Below are 11247 nucleotides of genomic sequence, written 5' to 3'. Positions count from 1 at the left end.
ACCCTATTTTTCCCCACTGGAACAGTCTAAAACACCAACCAGATTAGTGCTTGTGATTCCCCTTTTCCTGTTTTTTCTATCATGTAGAGATGCCTTGTGTTTAATAGACAGACTATATTTCTGTCTATTAAACACAAGAAAATTGTCTCATATTAATTAAGGGGGGTTAGGAGGGCTTTTTAGTTTTTAGCTTTAGAGTTTTTTAGGTGCTTTTTTGGGTTTCCTCTTTTGGGTTTTTTTTTGGTTTTGTTTTTCTTCTGATTCCCAGGTGGTTTTCAGTTGGGCTGTAATGGGTCTAAAAAGATGAAGAACAAACTAAAAATAAAAAGTTTAAATCAGACATTTATTTCTTGTCAAGATATGCCATGCATAAATGATGCTTAAATAAGCATTATTTAACCTATTTCTCAAGCTCAGAAATCGCTTATTTTGCAAAAAATATGTAAATATTATAATTAACTTCTGCTGTGCTTTAGTCATTAGTGAATCTCTGAACTTGGCCAACTTTTTCATTTTAATTTGGAGTGAGTACATTTTTCCCCATCCTTTTCACACCAGACTTTCTGTGTTGCCATCCCTGAACTCCCCTTCTGCCCTCTTGATTCTTCTCTCTGCAAAAAGGAAACAACAACATCCAGCTACACGAAGGAGATGTAGTGTTCATGAGCAGTACAGTTCAAAAATAAATGTAGTATATTTTGTTTAATCTAATCAAAGAAAGTCATTACTTTGAAGATGCTTTCATTCCATCCAATCTGAATTCGTATCATAGTCTTATTCTAGTCATTGTTACTTAAAATTAGAAGTTATGGTAGCCTACAGCTAACACATTATAAAATCACAGATAAAACCATCTGTTTTGCTGAAAATTAAGATACAGTGTTTCTCTTATTGTTAGGACGTTGTTTTAGAAGAGAAAACTTCTGCTCACTCAGAGCTTGGTTGGGATGGATTCCATGGGAAGTTTCCATGGAGAGTAAAGATATAGAAAGTGCTGGGGTTTTGTAAAAAACACTCTCCTGGAAACACAAAAACAGTTTTCCTCTAAAGGGAAAGGAGGTAGGTGGAGAAAGAAACCCCCTTGTCCTAGCTCTGATCTGTTAAGTGCTGAGACTGCTCAAAGCAAAAAGAGAGGCAAACCAGAGATGGAAACAAGGATGAATTGAGATCTACAAGGGTGTTGCCAGCATGTGCAAAGATATAGCTGGAAAACCAAGAGCACAGACCGAACTGAAGTTGCCCAGTGGTCATTGGGCTGCTGTGGCAAGGAAAGCCAACAAGGTGTGGTCAACAGGGGCATTGCCAGCAGAGCTAAAGAAGTCATTGTGCAAATCCATTCAGTGCTTGTCAGGCCACATTTGAAATACTGTGTTCAGGTTTGGTCCTCATCACAAAAAAAATAGACATGGACAGGCTGGAGAGGGTCCAGAAAAGAACCAAAAAATGTTCAAAGCACTGGGGAGCCTGACACGTGAGGAAAGGCTGGGAGTACTGGGGTTGTTCAGCCATGAGAAGAGAAGGCTTAGGGGAGACCTCATCACCATGTTCTGGTATTTCAGGGGTGGCTACAGAGAAGATGGAGACTCCTTTTTTAAAAACAAGTCACATGGAAAAGATTAGGTGTAGGATTCCAATTGGACACAAGAAGAAAATTTTTCACCATGAGAACAATCAGCCTTTGGAATAATTTCCAGAGGAAAGTGGTGGATTCTCCAACATAGGCCACTTTTAAGATCCAGCCAGACAGAGTTCCTGGCCATCTTGTCTGAATCATGCTTTTGCCACAAAAGGTTCAACCAGATTATCCTTGAGGCCCTATCCAACCAGGTATTCTTCCTTTGATTCTATGATTTGTTATCTTGTGGTACTCACAAGAAGGGCTTACGGTCTCAAAAAAAAAAAGAAGAACCCAAACAAAAAAATGCAACTATTTTTATTAACCTCTGTACTCTTCCAATCATCTTTACTGCAGGATCACTCACATTCTGAAGCTTGCACTGACTCATCCTTTTCTTTCAGTTTCTAAAAGTTAGTCATGGCAAGGGTTTCCAAACAAAGCTACTTAGATGACTATGCTAGCTGCCTTAAAACAGCCACAAATACAGCAGCTGAAAAAGCTGCAGTGATAAACTATGCAAATTATACCTTACTTCTAGAAGAAAAATGCAGAAAATGAGAGCTAAATCCTTTCCCCCCACTCTTCACCTACCAAGCATACAAAGAAGGAACAAGATGCTTAACAACAATACCCATTTCATGGAGTGAAATTTTGTTCTCACTCCCGCCTAACAGGTAATTTTGAGAAAGGGGGAAAATTGGAAGGATTATTCACTTCATAGAACAGTATATCCAACAAAAAAACTACAAAAAGATACATTTGATGGTAACAGATCACACTGTAAAACTTGCAACATACCCCTACTCACTGATTTTTGACCTAAAGCATTATTAACCATTCATGAACCTATGCACTGCTAAAGGGAATAATGCAGTCTATAATCTTCAGGAAGCGTATGGGGGAAAATCCCTTTCTCTTATTGGAATAAATCAAAATGTGTTTAACTCAAAGTTGTTTGTGTCCTGCAGCTCTTTTCCAGTAGGACAGACAATGAATGTTGGAAGAGGGTGCCAGCTACTAGATTACAGAGATTCCTTTACATAGTTTCAGAATCTGCTATTGACCTATGCCATGTCAGATACACAACTTTTAACACAACTTGTTTTCCCTGTGGGTAAATGAAGAACTATAATGGTGTTTTTTTTCACTGCTGTATTTAGAAGATTTATTTAAAACACTACTCAGACCTGTAGTCTTAGATCCTGTGTACCACAGATCCTTTATTTTCAACCACTTATTTTTTGTTCTGAGCCCCATACTTTGTTTTTGACTAACAAGCCTTTTTCATAAATGTCTTAATCTGGAGACACTAGGAAGTAGAAAATCTACCTTTTGCATTAATGATTTGCTCCAGTGGCTCTAAACATTCACACACGGTATCTAAGTGTATCTGTTTTCAGTTTTCAGCAATTAGCCATCATCTGTCTTTTTCCATACAGCTACCTGTCCATGAGGCTAGTTATCAGCAGTTTCTGCCAAATCTTGCACTTATGATCAAAGCTGCAGGAGAGCTGAGGCACTCCTTTGTCCATCCATGTACCCAGTGTAACATTCAAATGAACTTAGATGTATGAGGCTTTGGGCTCCATCTGCACTCTCAGCTGGTTTTCTGGCCAGGACTAGCACACAAACTATTGAACTCTCTTTTCTACCTGCTCCAAGTAGAGTAGCTTGCTTGTATTGCTACTGGAGCTATGCCTGGCTAGTGCTAACCTAAATTAGGCCATGCTTGGAAGAGCAATCTTTGTCCTGAGACAAAGCCATAACAGGGACCACGTTAACAATTATTCATTGCAGAGTGCTGCTGGCTGGTCAGCAAAACCATACCTGCTCCTGCTCAGCTTGTTGCTCCACATATAGCCTTCATTTCTATGAATAACATTTTTAAGTGCTTGCATGAACAGTGGCCAGTGTCCTGATCTTTATCATCTCCATCATGTTCAAGTCTCAATGCTGACTGACAGGGTTGCTGAAGATACGTGTAAACCCTCTCAGTCAGTCACCCTGGCACAGAAAACAGCTGTGCACATGTCTAACCGTTCTGTGGTGTACAATCATGAAAGGCTTACCTGGAGATCACAGTTATCTTTGTCAGTATTGAATATAGTTTGTACGCAAACAAAAATTATCTTCATATTCTATTAAAACAAAAAAAAAGGAGATTATTTTCTCTATTTCTGACATGTACACAATACACATATTTACACATGCAAAAGGGCAAATCCTGTTCATATCTCAGGGATGCAAACATCATAGGCTTAGGGTACTACTATAGGGAGTGATTGGATGCTGTATACTGTAAAAGGAGATGAAAATAGCCCTTTTGAAAATTTCTGGAAGATGAAACAATATTTGCAGGAACACCTTAAATCAGTCTGCAAATATTTCACAGAGATCCTTGAAACAATATCATATGTGCCAAATATTCCAATCATAAATAAAAATCTGGTTTATGCTAGCTAGATTGTTAAATAAACCCAGCCACCTGTTTGCCATTTATAAAAGTGTTCTCCTGTTGTGATGTTATCCATCTGTAGTATATGCCACCTTGCAGTTGTGCTACTTAGAAAAATTCCACTTCAGGGTTTACAAAGTATTCCTGTTAGGTGCACCTCATGCTTCTTTTGGATTTCTTGGTTTTCTTTTTGCTTTTGTCTTTCATCCAAGCTCAGGAGATTTTCTTTTTATGTTGAAAAATTATCCCTAAGCTAATTTATATGAAGTCTGTTGTAAGTGCTAGTTAGGAGAAAATGGTGTAAAACCTTCTCAGGCCCTATTCCCATGAGTTTCAATCCAAAATCCTTTACATAAAGCTTCAGGAGAAATGCAGAGGGGTAGAAAGGAGTAGTTATGTACTTTTTTTTGCCTACAATAGATTTTGCTTTCCTCATAGTATCCTATACTTTGCTATATTTTATATTTGTGATTAAAATAGTTAGAGGATAAATACATGAAGGCAATGGAGACCAGACTAGGCTAATGGTAGCATTGTATGATGGGAATGACAGGAGGTCTAGGATTGAGTCTGTGGTAGGGAGAGATTCCCTTGATTCCATTTTGTTCCCTGGGAGCAGCCTGGTGAGGGAATGGCACTCAGTGGTGATGATCTGCTCAGAGACACCAGCAGTCAAAGCAGCAGAGGCAGGTGACACAGTGACACGAGTGGTTAAGTGGCCATGGCTTGGAGAGAGGTCATTTAGAGTGTCTATGTGTCACTGAAGCCTCAGGTGGGGTGGAAAGCTAGTAAAGGTATGATGAAATGTGAGGAAACACCTCAAGATGCAAACCAAAGGTTGTTATTGTAAAAGATAAATATTTGAGAGACTAGCATGTGTTGTGATTGACCTATTTGACTGCATTTAGGTCTCTTACTGCTCATAAATATACCTCTTTTTGGGAGATGTTTTGCAAAATCAGACAACTAGATTTTAAAGCATGTAGTTGAGATCAGTTCAAGCCCCTTCTTTTCTCAACTCACCATTCAAAGTCTTGAGCCACACGTGCTTCTCGAGAATGAATTGTATAAGCTTAAAAGAGGTAGTGATTTTTAAAGAATGCCCTGAATGATATGTTGGATGGAAACACTGACCAAGGTCCTGCACAGAAGTAACAAAATGAGCCAAATAATTCTCTGCTTAACCACTTTTCCTGCTCTACTGCATACATCTATGTCAAAATAAAATTGCCCTGGACTTTACTACCATCCATCCAGAGAGAAAAAACAGTTCTCTGAGAGGGATAATCAAGTGAAAATGTTTCCTCTTAGGGCTAGTGTTGCACTTAAAAAAAAAAAAAAGCAAAATCAGATTATTTTTATTTTTCAGAAGATGTCAATATTTTCAGACTTTGTCATCCTTTTTCCTAATTCTTCTCCTAACTATATCCTTTCGAGGATGATAATTCGCATGTACCATTTTGATGGTACAAAAGTACCTAGTTGTTATGTGGAATATCAAGGTACAGTCAAAATCATGCTAGCTCATGTAAAAAAATCAAAGATTAGGTGCAGAGTATCCATAATAAATAAACCACAATGAAGTCACTGTTTCTAGGTGTATACATCTACTGCATATCTAATTCTACTCACTAATTACTTAAGGCAAAACTGAAATCTGCCTTTTTCAACAGGCAATAAATGTGACCAAATAGGTCTACTAAGTTATGAAGTGACAATGCTTCACTTAGATTGATTAATGATGTAGTATTTGAGATAAATCTATTGCTAGACATGGTAAATGTTCTTGTATGTTTCACTATTACAAGCAGTGTTGCCGTCATGCAACACAACTGAAAAATATGAGTTTTCACAATCAATTATATCCACAATATAGTAAAACTTCAATGTAATAAATAAGAAAAATTCAAATCTCTGTGATCCAAAAAGGATTATCAGTGTAATAACACTCAATAATTGCAATGCTGGAAAGTTTTCTGTATTCCTGTAGTCCTACAATGAACCATTGATAAATGTCTGTATTTTCTGCCTGATGAGTGAGGAGCTAGACATCTGAAACAGGAATTCACAGTAGCTATTACAGTAGGTAGTCATTAGGAACTACTGAAGGAAGCAGTATGAGGCAATCTAAAATTGGTTCCAAGTAGTCCCAGGTTGAACACCTGTGAGAAAGTGGGTCAGAATGTGAATTCATACCAGCAGGTTCACACATTAAAAGGTACAGCTAAAGGAAAAGTCAGTGGGGGTTTCTTTGTCTAAAAGCAGCAAGAGTTAGGGATTGCACCTCCCTTTCCCCACCTCTCCCATAGGCATTTTCTGTTCACTTGAAGTGTTAAAGTTCAGTGAGGTGATTCCAGAGATAATTATTCTGTGTTGTTTGAAGGCATCTTCTGATTTGTATTTAAGACTGTTTTCTACTAGATTCCCCTACTTTAAAAATTGAACGCAGAAATATTCAGATCTCATACTCATGCTGAGTTTCTTAATGAGGTGAATATTGCCATTGAAAGACAGTTTATAAAAGGTTACCTTTATGAGCATGGATTTGCAACATCTGGCTTTAAAAATTGCAGTTATTTGTATTTGCCATGATAATTATGTCTAAAGTATTCCTAAGAGGTAATAACCTATAATAAAGAGCAGTTATCTGTTAAAACAAAAGAAACTTTAAATTTCATAGTTAACTTCTAAAACTTATGAAGATTTCAGACTAACCTTGGAGGGACGGAACTGGAAAGATGTGTTATTAAGAATTTGTAAAGTGGACTGGAGTAAGCAAACAGTACAGAGGAAGTAACACTGAGGACAGACTGTGTGATCTGATTTGTCTTTTTCATCCTCCATGGGTTATTTCTTGGGTCAATGCCAAATGCAAAACACTATCACAATATTCTATTACAACTGTAGTACATGTACAGCTCTGGAGCCTCCAATATAAGAAAGACACAGCCCTGCTAAAGCAAATCCAGAGGAGGCCATGAAGATGCTCAGAGGGCTGGAACACCTATCCCATGGAGACAGGCTGAGGGAGCTTGGGCTGTTCAGCCTGGAGAAAACTCCAGGGTGACTGTAGAGAGCCTTCCAGTACCCAAAAGGGGCCTGGAAGAGAACTGGAGAGGAACTTTTTACAATGGTGTGGGGTGATAGAACAAGGGGTAAAGGGCTTTAAATTGAAAGAGGGGAGATTTAGATTAGATTTTAGGAAGAAAATCTCTACTGTCAGGCTGGCAAGACATGGGTTAAGGTTGCCCAGAAAAACTGTGGCACTGCTCCTACATCACAGATAGCGTCAGACACTGTGTATGGAAGAAGAGAGGAGGAATATGCTCATAGTTCTCAATATTTGTACCAACTTTTTTGTCCTTCCTCCCTGCTCCTAGCTCCCTTGGAGTCCCCTTGTTTATTCCTGCTACCCACTCTCTAACTCAAAGCTGTGACCACTGTTCAATTTCACACTTAGTTCTCAGCATGAGACTAACATTTTCTGGCAGAGAATCAAGTTAGTACATTTTTGCTAAGGATGTAAAATGAAATAACAATTCTGCCCCTTTGGATGGCAGCATCTCAGCTAATTGTAATCACTGCTTTCCTTACCCACAAAATGTTCTTCTTTCCAGAAAAAAAATCAAGTTTCATATGAAGTTCTTCTGTGCACAGTTTAAATCTTTGGTAGCATTTAAAAAAAATCCACAGAACAAAAAAAAAAACCCAAACTTTTGAGTCCTTTGCAAAAGTTCTGCAGTAGCTTATTTATTCCCTAAGTAGTTGTCCTCCAGCATGTTTTCATGCTCCTCTGTGTTCCTGGAAAAAAAAAATTACTTCTGTATTTTATATTGCTGTAATTACCAGTTGTGTTAAGAGGTAGAACAGTGAAAATTCTGTGTCTAATCTACTCTATTCAAATATGAATAATGTCAAGCTGAGGAATGTTCCATTTAATAATCTTGCCAGCCAAATCTCTTTCCCAGTGTTGCCATCGCTTTATACTCCTAAACACAATTTAAATAAAACAAATACAGTACTCCAATTTCCCTTCCAAGGTGAACAAAGCCACTCAGTGTGTTCCAGCTGATATTCCTGCCTTGATTATAGAACAACTGCCATCTTTTCATTGAGAAGTGTCCCACTAATTAAAAATGAACATTACCCTGCTGCATCCTGTAGACATATCTATATTGCCTAAACCTGTTCTCTGCACCATTAGCACAATTTTAATGTACCACAAGATCTACAGTGTTACACAGATTCTTACACTACAGAGCATCTTTCTTGCAACTCATCAGCATGATGTTGTCAAAAAAATGTTATGTTTGAAAAAAAACAAGGTGATAAAACTACTGTATACTGATAAATAAAGGACAACATTTCAAAGCAAGCCACAAAAGAGGCAGTCAAATCAGCAGCTGCTCTTCACTGGTGATGAGCCCTGGAAAAGTAAAACACATCTGCTAGTTGCTGTTCCCTTTTGGGAGGCTTAATGTAAAGCCCTCATTTGATAATTTTGAAATACAACCAAAGCAGTCAGCCTAAAAGATAATTAAATTACTGACATTGCTTTTCACTGCTGATTTGCGAAAAAAAAAACCAACATGGTGGTGTTTGAGGGTTTGCCTTTTCTTTTTTCTCTGAAAGGGCAGGAAAAATTCTATTTGTGTTTCTATTTGCTAAATCATCACTCATGCAATCAGCTGACTGTTAGGGGACTGATTAAGGTACCCACTACTACCCAGCATGAAGGATTAAACAATAGGGCTCCAACAAGCAAAGGAAGACTGTAATAGGATAGACCCCTATCTCTGCATAGAACAGTGGCATCAATATTTGGAATAAAAGTTTCTTGTTTACATTCTTAGCTGTAGCAGTTCTCTTTTAACTGGAGAAGCCACACTTCATAGTGGAATTTTTCGTTAGATATGTTTCCATATGAAAATGTGAGTCACGCTGAGTTGCCCAGGAGTAATTCCCCTCCTGCATTCATAATGTTGAACAGTATGAGATTACCACTCCTCCAAGGCATTATATGAAAAAACAGCTGCTCAGAGAACCCTAAGAGTCGTGGACAAATATCCTGACATCCACAGGTGAGGATCAACTCTACTTGCTCCTTGCTTAACAGGAAGAGTGAATCTTGCCCTAATATGCCTTCTCAGGCAGGTGGGCATCTGGCCCACCCCTTCTCCAGTGATTTGCTGAGTGCTGAGTACAGTGTGGAAATGCACACTTCCAGGCACTCACTAGGAAGCCACATGAAGATAAACTCATGCTATCTATTATAGCACCTATCTAGACATTTTTATCCATGATAGTTCTTAAAGCCAAAGAGTTATGGGCAATTCAGATTGCCTACTATTTAATACCACCTGACATTTAAAGTTGTTGAGGAGGAGTCCTGACATCTAACTTATCAAATGTGGATATGTTACATAAATTGAGCCATGCCTGGGAATGTTCCTGAGCTCCACCACACTATTATTCACACTTATAAAGGCAGAAGTGTGCTTGCCATGGTTTCAGCCTATATCCAGTAGCACTCTCTTTCCAGACTGCTCCCAGGGTCTATTAGGGGGCAGACAAAGTTCCCAAAGCTCCCAATATGCAGTCACAGTGTGGTTGTGACAATCCTGGTTTAATGTTTAAAGGCATAGAAAATACTGAAGGGGCAAGATCATGCCACCTGATCTCAAGGCCATTAGCAGGATACTCACTTCTTAATTTACTACCATAGATATGCCTCATCATCAACACTCTGTCCAATTTAAGCATAGTTTGTTCCACTACCTGTAAAGAGCACATTGGGAGATCTGCCTAAAAGGCAGCCAGAACCTCTCACCACAGCTACAGCACCAAATTTATAGCAGACAGCCTAAACACAGCTCCTAGTGCTGTCCAGATGCACAGACCAATATGCCCCCCAGGCATAGATGGAGATGTTGAAATACAAGGTAGGCTGGTATTTTTAATGCTACTACCAGACCTTTACAAGTTGTGAAAAACTGATATTTAAATCAATGGGCTGTTAAAATCAACTGAATGTCTCCTTCAGATATGTTTGAAGAATTTATTTTTCAAATTACAGGGAAAACAAAGCAAAACAAACACTAAACTCCAAAACAAACAAACAAAAAAAACAAACCAGAAAGCTCCTTTATATGATATTTAACACTAGACAGAAAAGGTTTTTTGTGAACAGAAAAGGTTTTTTGTGAACAGAACTTTTATACATATATGTATACATATATATATATATAAATTATTTATATATATATATTTATATTCATGTCTCTGAAAACATCTGTGTCCATGTTTATAAAGAGCCATGATCAGAAATAAAAATAGCTTTCCAGGTGATACTAATTTTGTAACTGCTTTTGTCTGGCATATTGGATCACAGATTTGATTTGCATTGCCAGTGGCAGTAGCCCATCTTGGATTGCTTACTCTGCATAAAACCTATCTTACATGATCCAGACTAAAGAGATATAAGCACAGATGGATCCATGCCCTCTCCTCTCTTCTACACTAAAATCCATAACAGAATCATAGAACCATTTGGGTTAGAAGGGATATTTAATTGTCACCTTGTCCAAGCCCTGGCAATGAGCAGGGATATCTTCAACAGTTTGCTCAGAGCCTCATCCAACTTGACCTTGAATGTTTCCAGGGATGGATCATCCATAAGTTCTCTGGGAGGCCTGTGCCAGTGTTTTACCACCCTCACTGTATGACAAGGACCATGGTACGGCCAATGATCAGACCAGATCTATTTCCAGCTTGGCTCTTTATTTCTAATATTTCATTTGTATGTCAAGCTCTGCAAATCCATTCCTTTGGTTGGTTTGGCTCTGCATAATTTCTTGAGAAAATCTTAAATTCAGCATTATACAACACATTTCAGTCCAAAACCACCTTGAAAGAAAACAGGGCCACTGTTTCAAGTTGCCATCAACACATTCCAGTTAAAATTCAAATATCCAGATTCAGCACTTGACTTCTTGGGGATGGGTCTTTTAATGATTGTCAGTGATGCAACTTGTATTTCATCATTGTCACGAGGAAAGTTAAGCCAGTTTTCAGTAACTTTTTTTCTCCCAGTAACACAATTTTGAGATTTAATGAAATGCTTCATAAATTAATACAAAACTAAAGGATAGTTTTGATAAAGACAAATTAGTAA

The sequence above is a fragment of the Molothrus aeneus genome, chromosome 3, assembly GCF_037042795.1.
Source record: "Molothrus aeneus isolate 106 chromosome 3, BPBGC_Maene_1.0, whole genome shotgun sequence".
Taxonomy (NCBI): domain Eukaryota; kingdom Metazoa; phylum Chordata; class Aves; order Passeriformes; family Icteridae; genus Molothrus; species Molothrus aeneus.
This window is presented reverse-complemented; position numbering follows the sequence as displayed.